This window comes from Arachis hypogaea, chromosome 17 (assembly GCF_003086295.3).
Source record: "Arachis hypogaea cultivar Tifrunner chromosome 17, arahy.Tifrunner.gnm2.J5K5, whole genome shotgun sequence".
Classification (NCBI taxonomy): domain Eukaryota; kingdom Viridiplantae; phylum Streptophyta; class Magnoliopsida; order Fabales; family Fabaceae; genus Arachis; species Arachis hypogaea.
In genome coordinates, this window is record NC_092052.1 from 107,336,028 (window position 1) to 107,343,229 (window position 7,202).

Consider the following 7,202-nt stretch of genomic DNA (forward strand, 5'->3'; position numbering starts at 1 on the left):
TCTCCATTCGCTTATCTGAAATCCCTGCCAATGAATCTACATAAGTACCTCTATCCCTATTTTATTATTTATTATTCGAAAACTCCATGATTATTTTATATCCGCCTGACTGAGATTTACAAGATGACCATAGCTTGCTTCATACCAACAATCTCCGTGGGATTCGACCCTTACTCACGTAAGGTTTATTACTTGGACGACCCAGTGCACTTGCTGGTTAGTTGAACGGAGTTGTGTCCACACATAGAGCCACAATGAGGATTCAATACAATTATATATTGTTACTCTCACACGAGTACAAAGAACATGGAACACAATTTTCAACGGTAGAGTTTCTACACTCCATAGATTAAGGTGTGGAGCTCTGCTGTTCCTCAAAGATTAATGCAAGTACTACTGTTTTCTATTCAATTCATCTTATTTCGCTTCTAAGATATCCATTCGCACCCAAGAACGCGATGAAGGTGATGATTATGTGTGACGCTCATCACCATCTCCCCTATGAACGCGTGCCTGACAAACACTTCTGTTCTACATGAATTAAGCTAGAATGAATATCTCTTAGATCTCCTAACAAGAATCTTCGTGGCGTAAGCTAGAATGATGGCGGCATTCAAGAGAATCCGGAAGGTCTAAACCTTGTCTGTGGTATTCTGAGTAGGATTCAATGATTGAATGACTGTGACGAGCTTCAAACTCGCGAGTGCTGGGCGTTAGTGACAGACGCAAAAGGAGGGTGAATCCTATTCCAGCATGATCGAGAACCGACAGATGAATAGCCGTGCCGTGACAGGGTGCGTGAGCATATGATTCACTGAGAGGAGGGGATGTAGCCACTGACAACGGTGATGCCCTTGCATACAGCCAGCCATGGAAAGGAGTAAGACTGATTGGATGAAGATAGCAGGAAAGCAGAGGTTCAGAGGAACGAAAAGCATCTCCATTCGCTTATCTGAAATCCTTGCCAATGAATCTACATAAGTACCTCTATCCCTATTTTATTATTTATTATTCGAAAACTCCATGATTATTTTATATCCGCCTGACTGAGATTTACAAGATGACCATAGCTTGCTTCATACCAACAATCTCCGTGGGATTCGACCCTTACTCACGTAAGGTTTATTACTTGGACGACCCAGTGCACTTGCTGGTTAGTTGAACGGAGTTGTGTCCACACATAGAGCCACAATGAGGATTCAATACAATTATATATTGTTACTCTCACACGAGTACAAAGAACATGGAACACAATTTTCAACGGTAGAGTTTCTACACTCCATAGATTAAGGTGTGGAGCTCTGCTGTTCCTCAAAGATTAATGCAAGTACTACTGTTTTCTATTCAATTCATCTTATTTCGCTTCTAAGATATCCATTCGCACCCAAGAACGCGATGAAGGTGATGATTATGTGTGACGCTCATCACCATCTCCCCTATGAACGCGTGCCTGACAAACACTTCTGTTCTACATGAATTAAGCTAGAATGAATATCTCTTAGATCTCCTAACAAGAATCTTCGTGGCGTAAGCTAGAATGATGGCGGCATTCAAGAGAATCCGGAAGGTCTAAACCTTGTCTGTGGTATTCTGAGTAGGATTCAATGATTGAATGACTGTGACGAGCTTCAAACTCGCGAGTGCTGGGCGTTAGTGACAGACGCAAAAGGAGGGTGAATCCTATTCCAGCATGATCGAGAACCGACAGATGAATAGTCGTGCCGTGACAGGGTGCGTGAGCATATGATTCACTGAGAGGAGGGGATGTAGCCACTGACAACGGTGATGCCCTTGCATACAGCCAACCATGGAAAGGAGTAAGACTGATTGGATGAAGATAGCAGGAAAGCAGAGGTTCAGAGGAACGAAAAGCATCTCCATTTGCTTATCTGAAATCCCTGCCAATGAATCTACATAAGTACCTCTATCCCTATTTTATTATTTATTATTCGAAAACTCCATGATTATTTTATATCCGCCTGACTGAGATTTACAAGATGACCATAGCTTGCTTCATACCAACAATCTCCGTGGGATTCGACCCTTACTCACGTAAGGTTTATTACTTGGACGACCCAGTGCACTTGCTGGTTAGTTGAACGGAGTTGTGTCCACACATAGAGCCACAATGAGGATTCAATACAATTATATATTGTTACTCTCACACGAGTACAAAGAACATGGAACACAATTTCGTCCACCAAGTTTTTGGCGCCGTTGCCGGGGATTGTTCGTGTTTGGACAACTAACGGTTCATCCTGTTGCTCAGATTAGGTAATTTTCTTTTTATTTTATTTTCAAAAATATTTCTAAAATTTTCTCATCTGTTTTCAAAAAAAAAAATTAATAATAAAAATGTTTTCAAAAATAAATTATTCGATGGCTTCAAAATTTTTAAGAATGAAATCTAGTGTTTCATGAAATATGTTGAATCATATCTGGCTGTAAAGCCATACCCAAACTACTTTGGGATTGGTATTCAACTAATCACTCCAGCCCATGTAATTATATGTTGCAGCCTGGCTGGCTGTAAAGCCATGTCTAAATTCATTTGGACTGAGGCTTGCAATTGGTTATCAAGAGCAAGCTAGTTGGAGCTAATCCACCTGCTACTGTTCCTGATCTACCCGCTGTTGATCCACGATCACCTGCTGAAGCTTGGCTGGACATTGGCCATGTCTAGTGTTTTGGACTGGAGCTTTCATTGAAAGCTTGGCTGGCTAGTGAGCCATGTCTGATTCCTGGACTGAAGCTTTAGACTAACATGGCAAGATTCCTGGAATTCATATTAAAAATTTTGAAATCCTTATTTTTATTTTTTCACAATAATTTTCGAAAAAAAAATTAAAAGAAAATCCAAAAAAAAATTAGAAAATCATAAAAATCAAAAATATTTTGTGTTTCTTGTTTGAGTCTTGAGTCACATTATAAGTTTGGTGTCACTTGCATATGCATCTTGCATTTTTCGAAAATATCATGCATTCATAGTGTTCTTCATGATCTTCAAGTTGTTCTTGGTAAGTCTTCTTGTTTGATCTTGATGAATTTTTGTTTTGTGTCTTTTCATGTTTATCATATGCATTCTTGAATTCTTAGTGCGTAAGCATTAAAGAATTCTAAGTTTGGTGTCTTGCATGTTTTATTTGCATTAAAAATTTTTCAAAAATATGTTCTTGATGTTCATCATGTTCTTCATAGTGTTCTTGGTGTTCATCTTGACATTCATAGCATTCTTGCATGCATCACAAGTTTTGATCTAAAAATTTCATGCATTGCATAATTTTCATGTTTTTCAAGAAAAATTCAAAAATCAAAAAATTATCTTTCCCTTTTTCTCTCATCAAATTCGAAAATTGAGTTGACTTTTTCAAAATTTTTAAAAATCAAATTGTTTCTCATGAGTCAAATCAAATTTTCAATTTGAAAATCTTATCTTTTTCAAAATCTTTTTCAAAAATCAAATCTTTTTCAAAATTCTTAGTTATTTTTGAAAATTTCAAAAATATTCTTCAAAAATCTTTTTCTTATTTTTAAACCAAATTTTCGAAAATAACATAAACAATTAATGTTTTGATTCAAAAATTTGAAGTTTGTTACTTGCTTGTTAAGAAAGATTCAAACTTTAAGTTCTAGAATCATATCTTGTGATTTCTTATGAATCAAGTCATTAATTGTGATTTTAAAAAATCAAATCTTTTTCAAAACTAATTCATATCATATCTTTTCAAAATATCTTCTTATCTTATCTTTTTCAAAAATATCTTTTCAAAATATCTTTTCTAACTTCCTAACTTCCTATCTTTTCAAAATTTGTTTCAACTAACTAACTAACTTTTTGTTTGTTTCTTAACTTTTTCAAAACCACCTAACTAACTCTCTCTCTCTCATTTTCGAAAATATCTCTCCCCTTTTTCAAAATTTCTTTTTAATTTATTAATTATTTTAATTTTTAAATTAAAAAAAATTCGAAAATTTCTAACATTTTTCAAAAACCATTTTTCAAAAATCACTAACTCTTTTTCAAAATAATTTTCGAAAATTATCCCTCCCTCATCTCATTCTATTTATTCATTCATATCCTAACATCTCATCTCACATCTCTTCCATTAGTACAGTTGCATTTCTTCCTTTATATTACATTCTTTGTCTCCCCCTTTTCTTCCACTCACAAAGGGATCCCTATACTGTGGTATAAAGGATCTCTATTATTATTATCATTTTTCTGGCCATTCTTCCTTGTCATATGAGCAGGAGCAAGGATAAGAACATTCTTGTGGAAGCAGATCCAGAACCTGAAAGGACTCTGAAGAGAAAATTAAGAGAAGCTAAAATACAACAATCCAGAGATAACCTTTCAGAAATCTTCGAACAGGCAGAGGAGATGGCAGGAGAAAATAATAATAATATAAGGAAGATGCTTGGTGACTTTACTGCACCTAATTCCAATTTACATGGAAGAAGCATCTCCATTCCTGCCATTGGAGCAAACAACTTTGAGCTGAAACCTCAATTAGTTTCTCTGATGCAGCAGAACTGCAAGTTTCATGGACTTCCATCTGAAGATCCTTTTCAGTTCTTAACTGAATTCTTGCAGATATGTGATACTGTTAAGACTAATGGAGTAGATCCTGAAGTCTACAGGCTCATGCTTTTCCCTTTTGCTGTAAGAGACAGAGCTAGATTATGGTTGGATTCTCAACCCAAAGACAGCCTGAACTCTTGGGATAAGCTGGTCACGGCTTTCTTAGCCAAGTACTTTCCTCCTCAAAAGCTGAGCAAGCTTAGAGCTGATGTTCAAACCTTCAGACAGAAAGAAGGTGAATCTCTCTGTGAAGCTTGGGAAAGATACAAACAGTTGACCAAAAAGTGTCCTTCTGACATGCTTTCAGAATGGACCATCCTGGATATATTCTATGATGGTTTATCTGAGCTATCAAAGATGTCACTGGACACTTCTGCAGGTGGATCCATTCACCTAAAGAAAATACCTGCAGAAGCTCAAGAACTCATTGACATGGTTGCTAATAACCAGTTCATGTATACTTCTGAAAGGAATCCTGTGAGTAATGGGACACCTATGAAGAAGGGAGTTCTTGAAGTTGATACTCTGAATGCCATATTGGCTCAGAATAAAATATTGACTCAGCAAGTCAATATGATTTCTCAGAGTCTGCATGGAATGCAAGCTGCATCCAACAGTACTCAAGAGGCATCTTCTGAAGAAGAAGCCTATGATCCTGAGAACCCTGCAATAGCAGAGGTAAATTACTTAGGTGAACCTTATGGAAACACCTATAACTCAACATGGAGAAATCATCCAAATTTCTCATGGAAGGATCAAAAGCCCCAACAAGGCTTTAAGAATGATGGAAGAAACAGGTTTAGCAATAGCAAGCCTTTTCCATCATCAACTCAGCAACAGACAGAGAACTCTGAACAAAATGCTTCTAATTTAGCAAATCTAGTCTCTGATCTATCTAAGGCCACTGTAAGTTTCATGAATGAAACAAGGTCTTCCATTAGAAATCTGGAAGCACAAGTGGGCCAGCTGAGTAAAAGGATCACTGAAATCCCTCCTAGTACTCTCCCAAGCAATACAGAAGAGAACCCAAAAGGAGAGTGCAAGGCCATTGACATAAGCGCCATGGCCGAACCTGTGAGGAGAGGAGAGGACGTGAATCCCAAGGAGGAAGACCTCCTGGGACGTCCAGTGGTCAATAAGGAGCTTCCCTCTGAGGAACCAAAGGAATCTGAGGCTCATCTAGAGACCATAGAGATTCCATTAAGCCTCCTTATGCCCTTCATGAGCTCTGATGAGTATTCCTCTTCTGAAGAGAATGAGGATGTTAATGAAGAGCAAACTGCCAAGTTTCTTGGTGCAATCATGAAGCTGAATGCCAAATTTTTTGGCATTGATACTTGGGAAGTTGAACCTCCATTGTTCATCAATGAACTAAGTGATCTGGATTAACTGACATTGCCTCAGAAGAGACAGGATCCTGGAAAGTTCATAATCCCTTGTACCATAGGCACCATGATCTTTAAGGCTCTGTGTGACCTTGGTTCAGGGATAAACCTCATGCCCCTCTCTGTAATAGAGAAACTGGGAATCTATGGGGTGCAAGCTGCTAAAATCTCATTAGAGATGGCAGACAGCTCAAGAAAACAGGCTTATGGACAAGTAGAGGACGTGTTAGTAAAGGTTGAAGGCCTTTACATCCCTGCTGATTTCATAGTCCTGGATACTGGAAAGGAAGAGGATGAATCCATCATCCTAGGAAGACCTTTCCTGGCCACAGCAAGAGCTGTGATTGATGTTGACAGAGGTGAAATAGTCCTCCAATGGAATGAGGACTCCCTTGTGTTTAAAACTCAAGGATCTCCCTCTGCAACCATGGAGAGGAAGCAGAAAAAGCTTCTCTCAAAGCAGAGTCAATCAGAGCCCCCACAGTCAAACTCTAAGTTTGGTGTTGGGAGGCCACAACCAAACTCTAAGTTTGGTGTTGAACTCCCATATCCAAACTCTAAGTTTAATGTTGGAGAGTCTCAACAAAGCTCTGCACATCTGTGAGGCTCCATGAGAGCCCACTGTCAAGCTATTGACATTAAAGAAGCGCTTGTTGGGAGGCAACCCAATGTTTATCTAATTCTTATTTTTATTGTTTTTCATGTTTTCTTAGGTTCATGATCATGTGGAGTCACAAAATAAATAAAAAATTCAAAAACGGAATCAAAAACAGCAGAAGAAAAATCACACCCTGGAGGAGCATCTGTCTGGCGTTCAAACGCCAGAACAGAGCATAGTTCTGGCGCTGAACGCCTAGAATGGGAGCATCCTGGCGCTGAACGCCCAGAACAAGCATGGTTCTGGCGTTCAACGCCAGAAATGGCAGCAAATGGGCGTTGAACGCCCAAAATGGGCACCAACCTGGCGCTGAACGCCCAGAGTTGTGTGCAAGGGCATTTTGCATGCCTAAATTGGTGCAGGGATGTAAATGCCTTGACACCTCAAGATCTGTGGAACTCACAGGATCACCTCAGGATCTGTGGACCCCACAGGATCCCCACCTACCTCCACTCACTCTCGTCTCTCTTCTCAATCATCCTCTATTCCCAATAAACACTCTCCCCTATTAACTCTTTACCACTCACATCCAAACACCCACTTTCCTTCAAAATTCAACATCTCTTTCCCACCCAAT

The 7,202-nt window shown here is 38.8% G+C and overlaps 1 non-coding gene across 1 annotated transcript; it reads right to left on the minus strand.

Annotated features, from left to right (window-relative positions):
• Positions 1-4,777: 4,777 nt before the first annotated feature.
• Positions 4,778-4,885, minus strand: LOC112768144 (small nucleolar RNA R71). The gene has a single exon (XR_003185582.1). It is a non-coding gene; the product is annotated as a small nucleolar RNA R71 (small nucleolar RNA).
• Between the last annotated feature and the right edge of the window lie 2,317 nt (positions 4,886-7,202).